The sequence below is a fragment of the Rhipicephalus sanguineus genome, chromosome 11 (genome assembly GCF_013339695.2).
Source record: "Rhipicephalus sanguineus isolate Rsan-2018 chromosome 11, BIME_Rsan_1.4, whole genome shotgun sequence".
Classification (NCBI taxonomy): domain Eukaryota; kingdom Metazoa; phylum Arthropoda; class Arachnida; order Ixodida; family Ixodidae; genus Rhipicephalus; species Rhipicephalus sanguineus.
Window position 1 is genome coordinate 64,749,145 of NC_051186.1, and position 20,860 is coordinate 64,770,004.

Below are 20,860 nucleotides of genomic sequence, written 5' to 3' on the forward strand. Positions count from 1 at the left end.
CTAAAGCAAAGAAGTGTGCGAACGAACTAAATTTACCTAACGTCGCCTTCGCAGCTTCGTGCGACGAGGCGAAGCACCTTGCAAAATGTGAGGAACTTCGGATACTTCGGCAACAAGCACAGAAAAAATGAGTGCAGTTCACAGCCGATGCTCTCTTGGTTACCCGGTGCTGCGGAGCTGTGGTAGCTGTGGGTCTCCGCTCATTGTACGTCACTCTAATGTGGTATGGCGTCACTGAAACTTTCGTTACGCTTCCTACACAGCGACGTCGGTGTGCGATGATTGAGCGATGGGTCTCTATTGCTAGAATAATCATTTGCCACACTTTGTAAGCGAATTGAAAGATATTCTAAATGTTTGCTGTCTCCAACATTTCCGTGCTGCATGCCCTCGTATACAGAGGAAGTCTGCAGCAGGCTCTTGATAACATCAAAATTTGGTGGCATCACCTCTTTAGGTATTACTGTTATTCCGCTTGCTACAGATACCCGCGAAATACAAAAAAAAAATACTACATCACACGCCCGCTTGCACGCCAGTGCGCGCGATGATTCTAGTGCTCCCTGGCATTCCGAATGCAATCTACCATAGCATTTGTCCGGTTGTGGTGCCTCGACAGGGCAGTGACCATGGCGGTGGCTGTGCGACGAACACGTTTTGCTAGCTGCAACACAAGCGATTACTCCTGCGTCTGCTTATCGCTGTCATGAACCGGCGCGAAGGAAGCATATCGTTTGTACGCAGAACGTTAGGGTGCTCTGGAATCACGGCGCACATAGGCGCGCAAGCGGGCATGTCACGTGATATTTTTCTCCAGTTCGCTCGCACTTGTACTAAGCAGAAGAAACGCTCGTACCTAATGGATAGAAAGTTAGAAACTGTGTAACCGGATGTTTTGCAAACCGATGTACCTACAACCTTCTCATTGAAATGTTTTGCCCTGCTTCGTTGCTTCAAATGTTAGTTAATTAAAGTGTCTTAATTAGGCAATTATTCAGAACACAAAAATAGGCTGTCGCACTCCAGGCAACAGTCAGCAACATGCATTTTGTCACGTCGTCATTGAATGTGTGGGGATATATTTAAACGCTGGCTAAAGATAGCTGGAGCACCCTGTATGTTATTGCAGCCATTTCTTAGAGGTTTACAGTGGTTGGACGTACTGCGGTTGATAAAGACACCTGCACTTCAAGAATGTCCCATGCAGGTTTTCACGGTAGGCTGATTTGCAGGTTTCACAGAAATTTCTCCTGTATTCAGCGAGTACATTGATCTTTAAGCAGCAATCCGCAAAACACTGATACCAAGTGATACTTACTCACCTTTAGTGTATAGTATATTTTCATGCTTTCTAGGATGGTGGTCTTGATGTCGAAAACTTGTCGAAAAACCTGTAATACGAGGGTATACTGCGGGAAATGCATTTTGTGCACAATGCGAGCTCCGATGAATGCAGGTACTCGCAATATTGTGCGGTATTGACAGCATTGATCTGGTAAGATGCAATGCTATGCTGTGATGAGTGGTATGCGTTAGTGTCGTGTGTGGTGTGACAAAGCCGGCATGGACAGAGCGGATGGAGTGGTGAAACAGAAGCATGGTGACAAGCCTTGTGCGAAAAGGAAGGCCACGATGGCCTGCGACACGAGGCTACGAGTGCGAGTAAGACGTTGGCGCGAAAGGCGTGCGCGTGCAGTGCCACGCCGTTGGGAAGGTGGTGTTCGATCGAGCGGATATAGCGTGGAGGGTGTCGCCAGCATCACGGTCGCGTGTAGTCCCGAGTGCCTGACAGAGGTCATGGGGCAGAGCGGCTTGCTTCCCTTGGCCTCAAGCTTTGGCGGCGAGTTCATTGAGCCAGTGGGAAGCTACCGCAGGCATCATAACACTGTCTGGTGTAGACCCGAGTGTTTGGCTGTGGTCTCTTGTCAACGGGTTCGAGCAGAAGACTGCGTGACTTCGGCGTCGAGAGTCTTTGTCACTTGCCAATTCCGGCGGGGCATCCACTTGAGCGTTGCCCTACTCTTCTTCGATCTCCTGTGACGACGAAATTGCCATGCTGACATCTCTTCTTCGTAGACGTGTTCCAGATCAGCTTTTAGTACTCACCGGTGACACTGTTTCACTTACGCAAGGACATAACTTGTTTATGTGCCTTCTCTTAATTTTCATAGATTGTAAAGTGTAGTTTTACCTATAATGTCCGATTTTGTCTGCATTAGGTTAGTTGTGCCTTACGTTGCTATTCTATTTAATAATACTGTACAGAATGTGGCGTGTGCCACATGTGTTGCTTCTGTCATTTTTGTTCAACTGCGTGCAGCTAATGAACAGAATTTTGTCCAGAATTGGCGGTTTGGTTATTACACCAAAGACCTTGACGATCTCGTACATGGTACACGCTCCGTCAATATTTACCTGAAGCTGCCTTACATTAGCGGCTTTTTTAAAAGTGTCATTGCGATAGTATTTAGAAGAAACCTGTTTCATTTAGTGGATGTGTTGGATCATTGCTTTTCGTGTTCTAGAGTTCGGCAGTCGTAACTTACAATCCGCCTTGGCTATTACGGAGAGGGCAAGTTTTTCGAGAGCTGCTTCCACCGCCCCGGCTATCGCATGCTCCGGCGTCATTCGTCAGCCTTACCCTCTACGATTCAGTGGCACTCATAAGAATAACATGAATGGCTCTGGCAAAGCATGAACGCGTTATCGTGTACAACAAGTTGCATGGTCGTGCCAAGCTCACTAAATACATATTTTGTGTCACCAGCGTGTGCAACATGTGGTTCGAGAATCACGTAGCTGATTTCACTTCCTGGCCGACTTTCAAACATAGCCACATTCGCTTGTTTCTTCAGTTCACCATTAGTCTGGAAGCTTCTCTCTCAACACTGCCTCCGTGGTCGAGCTCAGCAAAACGGCTAGAATTTCACAAGCTAAGGAGGGAATGTAAGTGCGTGAACGCTGCGAACGCCGGAATTGACAACATAAGGCATATAATGAAAATAATAAACGATGATGCCCATAACAAGCACGACCTTGATGTTGATAATTAAAGCTGAACTGAACGAAAATGCCTCAGAGCATTGCTCATGTAAATCAGCTTTTTGAGAATTTTGATAACGTGCGTGAACTGAGAATTTGCACCCGCCGTACCACCATTCAAACGATAGTGATCTCAGCCTTCCTGCCCAGCGGCAGACACACCGAATATTCAGCATATGTACCGGAAGTTCAGCAGAACATTCGCGACGAAATGGCTCCCCACCTCTCTCCTGTCGCATGTATTACTAAGCCTTCGACTGCATCATTAATTATAGAAGGAAATTATGCTTCGCCAGATTTATCGTTGATTGACTTAGCTGCAGGTCGGTTTCTAGTTGCGTGAGCCTGACCGATGAATGAGGCAGGGTAAGAAAATTGGGCTGGCAGCTCCCCACTGAACAGTGCTTGCGAGCGGACTAGTTGGTGACAATGATCACTAGCACTTCAAGTTTTCTAGTGGCAACTGAGATAAGCAGTCGCTTGTTTACTTGAGTGGGAAAGCACGGCTCAAGCTTAGTATATTAAAAAGACGCATTTATTTCCTTCCTCTCTTCTATGAACGCAAGGAAAAGCGATATGAAAGAGGTGTATCTGCCTTTTTTTCCATTTTATTCTTGTTTTTTTATTGTTTGTTGCTTTCTTACTAGGCAACGCGGAAGCCCCATATTGTGCGCTAATCACTGCATTTCAATAGAAGCTACTACCCTTTATTCCCTTTTCCTCTCTTGCACACATTCATTCCGTAAGTACGTACATATGCTGCTGAGGAAGGCGGTTGCTGCCTAGACGGAAACAAGTCTACTTGTCCGAGCGTTGGCTCGATCAACATATCCTCTTGCATGACGTTTCCAACCTGCGTATATGTGTGCGACCCTCATGGAACGAATTCCCGGCATTCAAGCGGTGAACTTCGTCCGGCGACGGCCGCGCAGCGACTGTCGTCCAAAATTAGGATGCGCACGGCCGATGCGCACCTCCAGTAGTGTTCAGCGTGCGTCAATCTGTCCCAACCACTCACTAATAATAATAATAATAATATCTGGGGTTGAACGTCCCAAAACCACGATATGATTATGAGAGACGCCGTAGTGAAGGGCTCCGGAAATTTCGACCACCTGGGGTTCTTTCATGTGCACCTAAATTATAGCACACGGGCCTCAAACATTTTCGCCTCCATCAAAAATGCAGCCCCCGCGTCCGGGATTCGATCCCACGACCTTCGGGTCAGCAATCGAGCGCCATAACCACCAGACCACCGTGGCGGGGCTCCCAACCACTCAGGAGGCACCATTTCAGCCACTGCCTCGACGGCGTTCACCGCTGGATTGCCGCACGAAGGGCGGTGCAGCAAAACCGTGTCGTCGCGCGTAGGGTCTCCACACTTGCAGAGGTGAAGCTCCTTAGAGCCTAGCCTTGTCGTCGTCCGCATCCGTCACGGTCCACGAAACGAAACCGAAACCGACAAAAAAGAAAAATTTGTGAAAAAAATACACTACAGGGCGCTGCAGCGCAAAACAAACATCTCTGCACAAAATGAACGAGAGGGCGCTGCAGTGAAAAAAAGAACATATGTGAAAGAAAAAGCACGATAAGGCGCTGCAGTGAAAATGGACATATATAAGCGCGTTTTAGACCACGTATTTCTGCAATGGACGGCCGTGAACGTGCTCTCGCCCGCGAAAGGCAACGCCGACGCAGACAGCGAGCTACCACGAGGGGGACGTGCAAGGCCTTGTCTTTGCCAACTTCAGGCTAGATCCGATCGAAGAACCGTTGGCTCTACATTTCACGGGCCACAGTGCAGTAATAATGCAGGGAAAACAGAATCCACAAATCAACACCACATACCATTTATGATCAATGAACATTGTATATAACTGTACGCACGCCTTGTCACTCATTTACATGCTTCGACTGGTTAATGTCACGGGAGATTCACAGTTACCGAACGATTCCCAGTGCTTCGCCCACTGATGATCATTCACTTCGTCGATATGCGTGCATTTTTTCGACGCATGAACTTCGTCGCGGAACATTGCTGGAAAAGGTTTTGACTTTAGAGGGTAAGTACATGAATTAGCACTTCTGTCATATAAAACCATATTCTGATCTCCAATGTAAGGAAGCCGTCCAGGCTACATCTTACTATTTAAGCTATACACTTATTGAATACGTAATCACAGCTGTTGGGACGTTAAACCCCAAAAATTATTATTATTATTATTATTATTATTATTATTATTATTATTATTATTATTATTATTATTATTATTATTATTATTATTATTATTATTATTATTATTACAATTATTATTACCATTACGTAATCACAGCTGTGATTCCAGTGAGAACCCACCTGATACCTACCGAAACGTTCCACATGTCGTTCCAATAATTCAATAAGCTTCCCACACATTTCATAGAACTATACTATTTCATATAATTTTTATAAGCGCACGAGAGCCATATACGACTACATAAATGAATAAGAGAGCTTTAAATAGGCATGTTATGCTTCAAGGCATTCTTTTTTTAGCCCACTTTATTCTTGTTTAGTACTTCTATGTTTCTAGTGTAGTCGCCACAATTACGCGTATTTTTTGCTGTATAGACCACATCCTTTCGTTTCTGATAAATATTACATAGCTCTTGTCTGTCATAAGCCTCTTCAAAACATTTTTATCCATATGCACTACACGGGAAAAGGGTCTAGAATGCGTCGCTTTGAAAATTTCAAATTTCATAAAAGGCGGGGGGGGGGGGTGCCAGTAACTCCTTTAATAGTAGGCTTTTTTTGGTTGAATGAAGTAGTATTAATAATGTTGATAATGTAAAATGGTTGCAGTTTTTCTAGAGTGGCAGCTTACCTGAAACCAGAAGTAGTAGACTCGTAAGCACCAACAAAGAGAACACATGGTGTGCTGTCGCCATATATATCTAAAAAACGTACAATTATAACATATTGCACCTTTATGAAATTCGTCCTGCGCTGTCCAAGCGTTCCTGCTGCTCTTAGAAGTAACAGTGTGGATTCAATCTACAACACACTGAGACACAGCCAACATCTATTACGTGTTAAAGAGCAGTGTTACAGTATGCATGCGTTAAAAATTAGTGTTGTAAAAATGATTTACACCATCAAAAATTACTTGAAATGAAACAAAGATTTGTCACACAAATATGGGAAATGCATTAGGACTATAAACATTGGTTAGAAGTATAACGAAATAATAGTGGAATAACGTAATGTGATGAAAAAGAAAACAATTAAATTTAACTGCCCGAAGCGCTGCAATTCAAGGTGCTATGGCACACCGCCAGTAATAGATTAAATGATTGACACATGAGGCATGTCTTCTGTCATCATTTAGTATTAATACGAGCAAGCCATCATTGTCCAACATCAAATTAGCAGGACTATTACTTAGCAAAACTGGAATTAATATAGTTAGCGATGTGCACTCGTGCGAACTGAGTATTGATAATATGGTACATAAGTGACATGTATTTGAATGTGTAATAGAATAGAGGAACATTCAAGAAACACCGTTTCGATGACGACTGAGCAGAGCGTTACGATTTACGTGCGCCTGCTTTCTGTCCTGTGGTAGTGAATCAGAATAAGGTAAGCATTACAGCTGTGATCATGCAGCTGCGCAAGGTGCAGAGATGCAATCAACTCAGGACGTCAACCTAACTTTATGCACGTCTCTCACAATGCGGCTAGTCATGACATGCAAGGCTAGTTCCTTATTGCATAACTTAACGCATTACCGAGTGTGTAGATGGTTTTCACCTTAAAGTGCTACAGAGAGGGTGACATGCTACCGAATGTTTTATTATTTGTCATAGCTTTACAAATTGTTCAATATCATAACATCTTCAGACAACGTGCAGTCACCAGAGTGCCTAGGTTATGCAATGAGCCGAAATATTGTCCAAGGTTCATTGTGGTAGGCATCGAGGACCGAGAATAAATATTAAGAACGTTTTTTCTGTCCTAATCTACATCCCAGTTATTGCATCGAGTGATGCTGTGAGTACTTACTTATGAAAAATAAGGTTGAGTGCGATTGACCACACTCCTGTTAAATTACAAATGGCACATCTGGCGTTCGCACTGCTTGGAAGTTATCTCCATGCATGCGATCGTAAAGAAAATTCAGAAACTCACACCGATATGAGGAAACAAGTGTTCTCATAAGCATATTATTAGATCTTGTAAAAGGTAAGGTTAAAACACAATATTGGTTTGACAGGACAATGCAGAAGGAATGTTATTCTAACAAGAAAAGAATTTTGGCTCTAACGCAATTCCTATACTGTAGTCACAACTCTAGTATACAACACTATTCTTTGTACTTGCTGTGAATTCAGTACTATGGTAAGTGCAACTGTTCTATGCTCTTAAAGAAATGCAATTTTATTATACTAGGTGCTGAAACTTAAAGCGAAGCCAGCTGCCGCTGTGCTAAAGATGAGCATGTACATGTGTTGCACACAACAGCTAGGGCGTGAAGGGTTGATGTAAATTCACGATCATTGCCTGCGCAATTTTGGACTACGCAGGGGCTTATTTTGTCTAAGGCATATATCTAGATGGTCTCAGATGCAAGTCTCCAAAGTGCATGTAGACGAGTGTGTGCAGCTTCTGTACATAAAAATTCAGTAGTCCTCATGGAAAATGTTTTTATACTTTTACCTCTCTTTGAGAAATTCTTTTAAGAAGTAGCGAAAACTCAATAATTTGCCACAGTTATGAGTGCGACTTTGTTATCTCCATGTTACAAGTATATTTATCACGTTCCTATTTCATGGTCGCGAGAATCTACTTACTTACTACGAGTACAGAATCTAAAAGTGAAGAAGCTAAGGTTTATTCATTTGTGATCATTTAGAGAAAAAATGAAAGGAAGAAATATCACAATGCGATTTCTTCGGTTACCGGAAATCAGGAATGCATATCTTTTATGCACAGGTGAGAATAAATAAATTAGGGTGCACGCAATTTCTGCCTTTAGAGCAAGTCTCAATTAAGTAGTTAATCACAAGTAATTCGCCAAGTCCTTGTTTCCTTTGCAGCCAACGTGAACTAGCTGCTCAAGCTTGGTTACTTACCTCTTTTAGTTGCCGCGTTCCCGCTGTCAAAGCTGTCAAAGCCTGTTTGTTAACGCTGCGTCGTTCAATCAATCAATCAATCAATCAATCAATCAATCAATCAATCAATCAATCAATCAATCAATCAATCAATCAATCAATCAATCTTTTTATTTCACAATAAACTCTACAAGATAAGGATATGCACAAGGAGGTCCTGTAGTATAAACTGAATTGGAATCACCTGTGCAACGTAAACGTTCCAATGGCAACCGTAGCAAAATTAATAAGATTACAAAATATAAATATTTAGATATATATGTAAGCAAATGATGATGAACAAACTTTGCATCTATCCAATTAATCCGTAAATTTATTTGCACTATCGTTTCGGCATAGTTCATTGATTCATTTTTATTATTTCTCTAAACTAGCCTTTATTATTAGTAGACGTGTTCCTACGAAAGCTTGTATGAGTTGTACTGCCTGCAATATGCATTACACCAAAAATAAGCCGCCTTTCATCTGCCGCAGTGGCGCAATCCCTGTAAAAAAGTTACGGTTAGCACATTAGTCCATAATGTTGTTATGCCAGTTTCAGTCTAAGTGTTTTTCCTTAGACATAATTCTTTTCTTGCGTGAAGTTATGTTAGAAATGTTCTATCGCACTAACAAAAATATACCCAGAGTCTCCATCGGGAGTCGTCATACCTTGGGAAGTTGTCTGGTGATGCGTAAGCGTTGAGTTTTTAGATGGCGGCTTTCGCTGGAAGAATGTTTTAGGGAGGAAACGGCTTCTCCGTGAGTACACAGGGGTAGATGGGTGCTTGTATGCGGGTGCTTGAGCATATTGTTTCTCAAACAATGCGGTTGCCTTGGCCCGGTATCGAGCCCACGCCCTCGCACTTAGCGCACAGCGCCATAACACCCACGATACCAGGACGCGTATTTCTAGGAATTTGATATTGGTTTGGGTCACTGGGGCACGACATACATGCATTTACAGTTAGTACAGTGGACAAATTTTGGAGCGCAGAAAATTTTACGAACACGATATAACTTTTGCTCGGTTCCTCCTGTCATCGGTAGCTCTACAGGTTAGTTGGTACATTTTATTTTTTGATGTAGCACACGGTTTCGCAAGGGCAGGAAAGAAAAATGCCCACACTTCTTTTCTATTTTATTTGGCATTTACAAGTTCAAACATGAGGTGATTTACTTCGCATTTTGCTGTTACGAAAGGTCATTGTTCAAGGAAATATTACAATCGCAATCAGACAAACAGTGTCTTTTGCTGACTTAATAGGAGCCTGTAATAAAGTTGGCTATAAAGTTGGTTGGTGTAAAGCTGGCCTGAAATAAAGCTAGCCGGCCGCAGTACCGAAAGTTAGCCCCACAAGCGCCGGGACCGTGAACATGGTGAAAGAGGGGGAGGGGGGGGGGAGGCGGAGAAAGCTTGAACAAAATTAGAAAAAAATTAGACAAATTAGCGCACGTGTTGTGTCCTCCCTTCTCGTCCTTCTGTTATTTTGCGCTGCAAATTTTTTCTAATGTCTTACCAACAAAGCCGAATTTCTCCCCTTGAATAAAACGTCACCTAACGTGCCATTTTGAAGAGCGCATTTCCGATATCCCATATATGGGTCATTTCTGAAGGTTATTTGACGTCAGGGTCGAAAAAACATATCGGTCTTTATTTCCACAATGGCTAAAATGTCGACGCCGATCTTGAAATATTCTGCCCTAGATCGTTGAGTGGTGCCATCTCTCTTGTGACGTCAGCAGGAGGACTCGTGTGCCGTTCTTCGCGGGCGCGCTCGCTACGTGAAGGCTGCTCGATAATACCAGCCGGTCCGCCCTGCCCGAGTTACTGAAGCGTTAGTGGTCAAATTCATCAAATAACTTGCATTGAACATTCAAGCAAAATGTTCCGCGTAATCGAGCGGAGTTGCCGACATGGGCACTTGCAGTGTCGATTGCTCCTAATGCCGTTTGCTAGCCATCAATATGTACATGTCCATGTATAGTATTGATTTATGGTAGCGTTAGCTGCACTTGCCTAGCCGGAGCCGATTTCGCGTGGAGGGTCATGAGCCGTGCTGCGCATGCGCGAGGATCAGTGATGTCACACAGCTGGGTCACCAAAACTAGCATCTCACGCGCTCTCCCACGCCGCCGCGCGCGGCTCGCCTCTGCTGGTCTGCGCGTTCGTGAGGAGTGGCGTCGTAGGCGCGGCAGACACGCTGGCGCCGGCGCGCGCGCAGACTCCGTCACTGCCGCGCGCGGCTCGCCGCTGCTGGTCTGCGCCGCATTCGAGAGGAGTGACGTCGTAGCCATAGACACAGTGGCGCCGGCGCGCGCGCAGCTATTCGCCTTCGCTGTGCACTCGCCGTCTGACACTGCGCTGGGGCCGCTTGATAGCGCCTCTGACTGGCGTTCGCAGGTGGATAACGCCATGGAGAAGGAAAGCACAAGTGCTGCTCGAAGGCGCAAAAGAGCCGAGAAGCTTATCTCATCGGATCCCGAAGTAGTTGCCTGGCAATTAACGGTTCAACGTACGAAGAATGAACAGAAGAAGCCTAATAATTCTAGACAATCTGGAAAGCTAAGAATAATCAGCTGAACCTTTGCTAACGCTACGTATATCCAGGCATAGACGCGCTAAGCAACTGCAAATTTTTTTCCTGACTGTTCGGTGGCTGTGGTGCACTCAAAATGACCTTCCGCGGCCCGTATTCGATACTGACTTCAGAGTTTGGGCTGTGGCTTCGGTGTCTGCGTTATAGCGCAATATATGTATGCAGCGTGCTGCCCCTGTTCAGCTGCCAAGCTTGCTCTATCAGTTCGATTCTGTGTTCGGAGTTTTAGGCACATTGCAAGAGACGTGCGATGTCATTCAAATAAGTCAAGTTATTCTTACAGACAGCAAGCTGTGATTACATACAAGTTCTACTGTGTAAGCATATCGTAAGTGCTTCAAACTTAAACAAGACAATAAAATGGTTGGGAGCACGAGGAAAAAAAGGGATGCGCGACGGTGATATGAGATATTGACAGGTTGTGCGGAGTTCTTTTATGCAACATATTAGATACAATAGGTTAATATATCGATGTTTGCTGACTCGTTGATGGTCATCAAGGTATGCTCAACAGAGTTGAATGTTGGGCAGTTGCTGTTTGGTGTCAAGTGTCGCTACGACGCGACACAACGGGAAGAAAAGACGAACACAGGCATCTGTGTTCGTATTTTCTTTCTGTTGTGTCGTACATTTGCGTACTTACGATGATATATGCCTAACAGAATTAGTGAAATTATACTAAAGTAGATAGATACAAAGCTTTCGCATGGGAAACTCTTAATAATATGCATCTGTAATAAAACTGCGTCAGTCGCTCTCAACACTTGGCCCCTGATAGAGGGTGATGCGATCATTGTGCGTAATAATACTCACTATTTTAACAGCATGGTAAAGAATTGCAGTAATCAGCAAAAGGGTCCAAAAAGAGGGTCGGAAAGGGCACTCTTTCTCTTCTTTATGGTCAAGCTGTACTATCGGCGTCAAATAAAACACGAACAGCGGAGTACGTCCTAAGCATTAGCAACCGTAGAGTGCGCGCCGTCCTGCCATCACCACTCAGAGGCGCACACACCCGGTTAGGCAGCCCTTCGCGATCGAAAGCATCAATGTGGTGCACGAGTGGCGAACCGCATGAGCCTATCTATCTCTAACTACGAGGGTGCGAAATGTACCACGCGCACAACTGCAGGTGTTTCGTTCGGCGCCGATAGTACGCGTAACAAGTTTTAATACATTGTGTCAATTTGGCCAATCCACGCTAGTTTTCTTCAATAACCCACTGGTCCATGAAGTTATCAATTTCATTTTGTCGGCATAGGCTTTGTGTACACCGGTCCACATGACTACAATTTTGAGCGAAGTGTGAGTTTTCGTACAACTCAAGCAGAGTGTCGGAACGGAACGAAAACCGAAAACGAAAAACGAAAAAAACGATATTTTTGACCGGAACGAAAACGTAACCGAAACGTTATTTATTACTTCGTTCCGGAGGGAAACCGAAATTTTTTCAATCGTTTTTCGGTTCACGAGAAAATTTCGCAATCCGGAACAACTGAGCTCATGCAATGTGAGCATATCTCAGGGTATAGTATTAGCGCGTACCTCAGACAGGAAATCCAAAGCAACGATATGTTGAAATAGTGCGATAAACGAGAACAGTGGCAACCAGAGATGTTCATATTAACGCAAGTGGACTTTTGCGCGCCTGTCAAGCAGGCCAAAGTGGAGAGGGCATTGTCGGCACTGAAGTTTGTTACAGTGAAAGCTGTTATGAGATCACAACAGCCGACTTTGGCTGCATAGTTGTCCGCAGCCGCCGGTGTACGTGACCCCTATCGCGTGGTATAAGAAAAAATTAAATGAGAAACAAATTTCTAGGATCCGCACCTTCTGCGTGGCAGTCGGGTCTTCCATCACAGTGTCACGCTGGCGCTTATAACTCCATCGCAAAAATACTCTACACAGGCGTCATGTAGGGCAAGGAATCGCGTTAACATATGTAATATAGGGGTGGCAGAAAAGTAAAATAACAACCAGTCATCACACAATGCTAATAGCGCAAAGAGTGTGCGCTTTAATGCTTCCCACCAGTGTTGCGGAGTTACCACTCCGGAATTGGAGTGTCTCCGGAATCTTCAACATTTTCGCGACCCCGCAATGGAATGGGGACAACGCTCGGAAGAATGGAACGGGAATGGAATTACGTCTTTTTCCGAAAATAGAGGACATTTTCGTCTACGTGCTGTTTTTCAAGCTTCAAACGTTAGTAAGTCAGAGCCTCGCAAGTTAACAATAAAGCAGTATTTTTAAAATGGCTTAGCTGATTACAAGCACGGTACATTTATAAGCAGCGCGCCTACAACAAACGGAGGCATAAGTTAGTGTACAAACAAATGCATTATCCCAGCAGATACCGAAGGGAGAAACAAATTACCCCTGCGCGTTGGTTCCCATTGATACCCCCACCCGAAAGTGGCGAATACTCTATGCGCAGCATGATGTTTATCTCACGAGCAGTTTACTACCTGACACACGTAAATAACCTTTGCGACTAGGAAGACATTGCATACCTGCGCACAGGCGAACACAAAGTTATCCTCACCCCATCCATGCTTGCGAGGCGCGCTTGACAAGCGTGAGTGCTGACGGGCAGTGCGGCCCAGTGTTCCGTATTCGATGCAAAGGCGCTTTTGTCAGCATAAAAATACGCTATCTCGTCATTTTAGCATTACCAGATTTTTGTTTAAACAATATTGAAACACCGCCATTCGTTCAAACATGTTGACCACGCAAATACTATCGGTAGCAGGAGAACTGCCCCTATGGGAATTAGTAGGGTGGTTGTACTGCACGATATATGCCACCAAGCTACTATTCCTCGACCTTGGCAACGTGTTTTGCGTACTTTTGCAGTTCTTTATGCATTTGATGACATCAGCTTTGTGGGGCGTTCATTCTTAACTCGATAAAACTACCAAGATGCATTTCCTACGTTGAGGAATTACAGGAATGGAATCGGACTGCCAGGCCATTCCCTGAGTGCCCATGGGCTGAGTTTTATTTTTCATTCCGAGGAATTGAAAGGAATAGAATTGCGGCAAGTTCTAATTCCCCGGATTGGAATTGGAACCGAATGGAGGCGCGCATTCCGCAACACTCCTTCCCACCCACTGCAAAGTGCTCAGCCATAATTCTTCATTATCAGCCACAGCACAAAGTGCAGGTAATGCCTTACAGATGTGTAGCGGGTACCGCGATTCTCCGAAGAATGAAGAAAAATGGCATAGTGGGAACTTCGCTACTTCAGAAAAATTGCGACGATTTATGACGTAGTGGGTACGTTGCATGTTTACTTATATTAGTTTCCCCAAGAGATAACAACGGGCTCTACAACGTCCGCTCTTCTAGATTTTGCTGTGACTTGCTGCGTCTTTCACGCAGGCCTGGCGATGTTTTTATCAGAACAGCGGTCTCGCACATGAGAGAGTACACTCAATGACGTGCTGCTTATGAGATCGTGGTCACTCCCTTGACACAAAGAATTAAGGCAACTAAAAAAAATCGTATTTTTCTTGTGAGAAAATAAATACTATGACTTTGAAATGAATACTGGTTTGTGCTAGTTGGTAGGAATACGTGGTACACTTGCTTCCGCTCCTTTGATGAACGCGTTTTACCCTTGTCCCACTTGAAGAGGAGAGCAAGTAACTACATCACAAATCCAATGTTTTTTTAATGATTGCTTTACCTTCTTCATACTTTCTTTTTTTATACAAAGAAAAAAAACCGTTACGAACCAGTACGGAACGTTTCTTTTTTCGTTCCGGAACAGAAACGAAACGGAACTTTTTGGGGTGAAACGAAACTAAAACCGAAACGAAAAACATTTCGTTCCGACACTCTGAACTCAAGTGCTGTTTTTACAACACTAAGCTTTGCGAATAAGCTACTATGGGTCACGCTCCGCTCCCGAAGATGCGTAGACTTTCGGTAACTCACTTGGCGAAATGTTCGTGCTTTCACGCAAGATATTGCAACGCCACCCAGTCCAGTGAGTTATACTACTAACTCGGGTGCATGATCTTGACCGCAATGGCTGCGGGTATATTGAAGATACATTAAATGTAAGCGATTTTTCACCTCCTGTAATGCTGCAAACCATCCATAGAACTATCAATAGGAGAAAATACAGCTAGAAGTCGAGGAAAGACGCGCAACGCGAGCGAACTACAGTGAAAATGCAGCTGTTCTAGCCAGAACCTAGCAGACGACGAAAGCAGAACCCCCCTTGCCTGCGTCACGGGATCACCTTTCGCAGCGCAGCCATCGATGGCACACGAGGCGAATAGTTCCACGGTGATGTTTCAACGCATAGTGGCCGCATGGGGTGCCTCACGAAAAAAAAAAAAAAAAAAACTGAGACCAGTCCCGTCTCTGTAGCTTACCCGAACAAAGCGCTATTAAATGCAATAAACGAGAAACTATTGCATGTACTATTTAGCAGTGTCACAGCACTTCATGCCATGTGAAGCCGCGGGACGCGTGTTCGAGACCTATTGCCTAAAACGATAAAATAACCCTCTGGCCTAATTTCCTTGGACGTGAACTACATGTATTGTGCGGTAGTTTATGAACAACCTCGTGAAATTATTTCTTTTTCCACACGCCTTCTTTGCTACGAACCATTCTGGAGTTCGTTTTACGCAATCTATATGTAAGCGGAACAGTTCTAGGGGCTTGTTTCTTCGTTAAAAGCAAATAATTGCGCCTAAAAGTCGTTTCTGTGTTTGAGTGAATAAACTTTATTAAAAGTCCGGACGAGGCGGGGGGAAGAGGGGATTAACCCCTGTCCCGTCCCACTCTCCGTCGATGATGGCGTCAGGTGACGGCTTGAAGCCCTTGCACCCGGGCGGCATCCTCGGCTTGCCGGACGGCCCAAAGTTGGTCGGTCAGCTTGTCGCTGGTGAGTGCCGCCTCCCAGCGGCAGCGACGCCGACGCAGCCGATCCTCAGCAGTGACCACAGCCGCGGCGGCGGTCGGCCCCTGCCCTCGCGCGGTGGTAGCAATTCGCCCCTGTCTAACATGCGTCGCGAAGTGAGCGGCGGCAGCGACATTAACTCTCCCGGCACATTCCCAAAGCATGTGCCGCAGTGTGGCTCTTTCCCCGCACGCTTTACACGCGTCCGTCGGGTACAAGCTCGGATAACAGATGCGTAGGATCGCCGGGCTGGGGTAAGTGTCTGTTTGTAGTAATCTCCAAGTTACGGCCTGTCTTTTGTTTAATTTGTCGTGTGGTGGAGGGTATTTGCGTCTGTTTAGTCTGTAATGTTGTGTGATGTCGCTGAATGTGGTCAGGCGATCGCCCCACGACCATTCCGGTTGCTGTTGTGTTCTTACTCTCTCTGGGATGGAGTCAGCCGCGGCTCGGTGAGTGAGACCTCGAGCCGCGGTATGGGCCGCCTGGTTGCCTGCAAGCGGGACGCTGGTGTGAGCCGGGGTCCACAGGAGAAAGACCGTCGCATTTTCGGTTTTTGAATGCGAGGACGGTGACGTCGGGGCCATCGTTCCTCGAAAGTCGCCGCCGTCCCTGCTTCCATAGCGAGTCTGAAGTATGCGGGCCGCCTGCCACGAGATGCGGCCGCGCGCGAAGCCACGGACGGCAGCCTGCGAGTCGCTGATCACGACCGCAGCTTCCGGTGCCGCGACCAGTGCTAGAGCGATCGCCGCCTCTTCGGCCGCCTCTATGTGTTTCGTACGCACCGTGGCGCTCGCGATGCATTTGCCCGTGTGATTCACAACTGCGATCGCGTGAGCACACCTTCCCTCTGGGTATCGCGCGGCGTCCACGTACACCGCCTCCTCGCTGTTGCCATGATGTGAACACAAATACCAATAAGAATTCATAATCAGAAAAAATTCAAAATAAGAATCCATAAGAAAACATATAAGAAAAACTGAGCAGGTAGGAAGCTATTAGGCCTACTTTCTTCATTATGTTGCTCCTTTTCTTTCAGCGGCAGATGACTGAGTGAAGTACTTTAACGCGCAAACTTTCTACACAACAAACGTGTGGCAAACTTTCTCTGAAATTGAGCTTCCAGAGTTCATTAGTCAATGTTCACAAAATAACACACATCTGGTTGTTTACGATCCGGTTTCACATATAGAACGTGTGAAAACAAGTGACGCTTGGTTATGCTTGAGAAATACCTAAATAAGCAGCACGGAAAGAAGTAGCTCTCTTGATAAAAATGAAGTCGTGCGTACCCGCAGTATACTATTGCGCATGTTTGTAACCTTAAGTATAATTGCGGCAATCGTGCAACTGGCAGTTGTCTCCTTTTGCATTGCGCGGAGGTTGTTCATATCTGTTCTACATTCAACCCCTGGAACGATGATATGTGTTGTTTTGTGGCGCAAGGGCCAATGATGGCCAAAGAGCGCCCCTGGGACAATCACTGCAAATATATGGCGCTTCATGCTAATGCACAGAAATACCCGTGAAGGAATGAAAAATAAGTTTCCAGAATGATTATCAGGGTGAAAAAAGGCTAGCCTGGTGATATATTCAAGAATCTGAATTGATCAGTTCAAATATTTCCTTTCCGTCATTTTACAAAGAATTACAATGTCCTTACCGCAATAACAGACGCATCCATTTTTATAAACGCTGCACTTCACTTCAAGCATATTACCGCAGTCATGCCGTCGCAGTGGAGCGCAGGGATCGCGATCTCTAACTAAAACGAAAGAAAGGTTCAACGACATCAGGTGATCAAAACCGCAAAGCGCGGAATTATGTTGCCACTATAAAATAATATGGTCGAGTCGTCAGAAGACAAAGACATCTATCACATCACGTAACATAGAGTGAAGTATTGCTGTAGTACTATCCAGCAGTTACAAAAAAAGAACCACACCTATTTATTGATTTTTATTTATTTATTTATTTATTTATTTATTTATTTATTTATTTATTTATTTATTTATTTATTCAATACAGTACCCATAGCGCCCATGTGAATAACAATGAGGGGAGGGGGGCTCAGAGTGACAACATCATCGAGCGTACCTGAAAAATGGGTTCACGTTGCGCTCTCATACTCACACAACTTCGTAAATACACTACTTGAGCGCGTGTAGTGAACCAAAAAAAAAAAAAAAAACACCATGTGACGTAATCCCTGCAATATCGGATGGCGGCTTATTCTGCTGACCTATTGTTGTGCGAAAAATGAAAATTTAAGGGTTTCAGGTTCGCAGGATATTTCCTATATCTTATGTGCATGTTCCAAACGTAAAGAATCATAATCAGGTATGACAAAATTTCGCCGAGGGTTTGTGCCTGTTATTGTATGAAATGTGTTATGAAAACGTTTCAATATGCGATATTGCATTGGTTTCTCTACGATTCCAAACAGAGCCTTTATTTTTCTCTGGAAACATAGAGTTGAGTTGAGTTGAATAAACTTTATTTGCCCAACGGTTGATATTGTGCCCGGGGCTAGGCTGCCAGGGATCCGCCATTCGAGGAACATCTTTCGAGGTCCTCAGCGACGGCCCTGGCCCGCTGGACGGCCCACTCCTGGTCTTCGGGGGCCTCGCTGAGAAGGGCGGTTCGCCATTGCTCAGCAAGGCGCCCCGCTTCAGAGGGTCCTTCAGGTGTCCTCATCCTTCCTCGTAGTGTATCTTCATTTCTTCCGCATTCCCAAAGTACATGGGCCATATCGGCCCGTCCGTGCTCGCACCACGGGCAGCCAGGCGATGGGTGCAGCGCGGGCCACAGGAGGTGCAGGTGGTAGGGGTTGGTGAAAGTACCCGTCTGCAGCCGCCTCAGGTCAACCGCCTGCGACCTGTCCAGACGCACGTGGGGTTCCGGATATATCTTGCGGTCTTTCCTATAGTGCCCAAGCACCTCGTGGTACGTGGCCGGGAACTCTTCGGCATAGCAGTCGGCGTACATCTGGTCCCTTGCTCCTTGCGGCACGACATCGGTTGCCGCAACAACGGAGGTGGTGGTGGTGTCAATAGCGGCGGCGCCGGAGCCGGTGGCCTCCACCGCCGTTCCTCCATCGGAGTCCCTCACAACAATGGCGGTGCCTGCTCCCTGGGTAACCGCGTCGCGGCGGGGGTTCTAGTATATACCGAAGAAACAAACCGAACAGCCAGGTTTCGAATTTTTTCTAAATTGGCCATATCACATGCCGTCCACGGACCCACACGGCACAAGGGTAATCTTAGGTCGTATATTGACGTATATAGTTGTGTATTAGCCCCACTGGTAACTTCTTTTTGTCCCTGCGCAGGAAACCTCGAGCATAATCAAATGTATTTGTGACGCAAATGATCTGATGGCTGCGAATAAGAATACATGTGAAATGCACCAAGGTGTTTGTGTTCCTGAACTGATAGCAACCTGGTCCATTCAATAGTGCTAACGGATTCATGAGTTGTTGTTTTTTCCTCGTGAGACACATATACAGGGTTTATTTCTGGAAATAATAAACATGCGTCACTTTGCACTCTACTCAGAGACTCAGCGCAACCATTAGAAGAAAGTACAACTCTGTACAATCATCAGGGCGCAAAAAATTCGATATGCGATAAAATACCGGAGAAGATATCACTTGTGAACACCGAAACATGTAATACGGGCAAATCAAATTAATCTTTCACAACACGTAGGGCAGAGATGTATCTTGCTACATAATCTTTTACCAATAGCGCGTACAACGCGACGCCTGTATGCTATCAGAAGTCTCAAACAAATGTGTTGTTCACGCCCGAGTTGCGAGTAATTACATGCTAGGAAGAAATAATGTTTATTTCTTCACGTCTGTTTTCTGACGCCCATATCTACACCCGACAGCATTATATGCACAGCGATATAGCTAAGCCCCGCCATGTGATCGCGAACTGGCATGCACTTCCATAAACTGCAGGACGACGCACGAAAAAGTTTCTGAAACTTCAGCTGCTCAGTGCCGGAAATAAATGAATTTATCTCCACCTCTATTTAACATTTGTGGATTTCTGAGTAATAGAATGCTAATCTCTAAAGGGGTCATGAAGCACCCCTTGGGCTGATTGAAAAAACACATCCTGCGGAAAGCTGACACGGCTATGAACTGCTCTGCCAAATATTACAGTCGTGCGCGCCGCGTAATGGCCACAAGCGGAGCGCGAAGTTGCCGTTTCCCCAGGCACCCTCTTTTCAAACAGAGGCCGGTTCTCACTCTCGTCGGTGGGCGGGGCGTCTGTCCGCTGTACGTCGCAAGAGACATAGCATGCTTATTGGCCGATAGCCGACGTAAATCGAGAGCGGCGTTCGGATCAGATGCGCTTCTTGCCGCGGGGTGCCGCCACTTGCCGGCGCCGCACTCCTCAGTACACGGTAGCCGCACTCGCGCAAGCGAATCACAGCGGGAGAGCGATCGCGTTTCATGACGCGCGCTGGCGTAACTTCTTTCCCCCATGCCATCCCTCCCTGTCTAGCTTCCAGTGCGCTCGTCGGCACGAGAAAAGAGAGAAAGCGCTGGGAGCGTGCGCCAAACCCCCGTAACTCCGCTGATTCTTGACGGATTCGAGAAATTTTTGCGGCAATCGATTCGGGAGGCAGTACACTCCGATACTGAGGCCATTAGATCATTACTTGGAAAAGTGGTTGATGACCCCTTTAAGAAATTCCATTTTATAGTACACTATTTCTATTCACAACGAAAAGGTGAGGGATTATATTGAAAAGGCTATTCCGCCCTGTATTTTTACCAACCTGGAACAGAGTGTTTAAATTGAATGTACATTACACTTACCGCATTCGCAGCTGCATACATTGCAATGGCTGCACGGGATGCATTTTGTACAGTCCGCCATACAAGAAAACTTAAAACCATGCGAACAATTCCTCGAGCAGGAAGGTCCTGGCAGGCATGAAAAAAACGTTACAATAATTGTTGCGGATTTAAGTCTCAAAATAACGATATTGTTATGATGGACGCCGAAATGGAGGGCTCCGGAAATGTCGACCACGTGGTGTTCTTTAACGCGCACCTAAATCTAAATACGCAAGCCTCGCGCATTTTGCCGCCGTCGAGATGCGGCCGCCACGGCCGAGATTAAACATGAAAAAAAGAGTAACGCAT

At 45.5% G+C, this 20,860-nt stretch overlaps 1 long non-coding RNA gene across 1 annotated transcript; it reads right to left on the minus strand.

Annotated features, from left to right (window-relative positions):
- Positions 1-8,438: 8,438 nt before the first annotated feature.
- LOC125756347 (uncharacterized) lies at positions 8,439-20,640 on the minus strand. Its single transcript, XR_007414405.1, has 3 exons — positions 20,531-20,640; positions 17,357-17,458; positions 8,439-8,684 (listed from the first exon to the last, which is right to left on the minus strand). It is a non-coding gene; the product is annotated as an uncharacterized LOC125756347 (long non-coding RNA).
- Between the last annotated feature and the right edge of the window lie 220 nt (positions 20,641-20,860).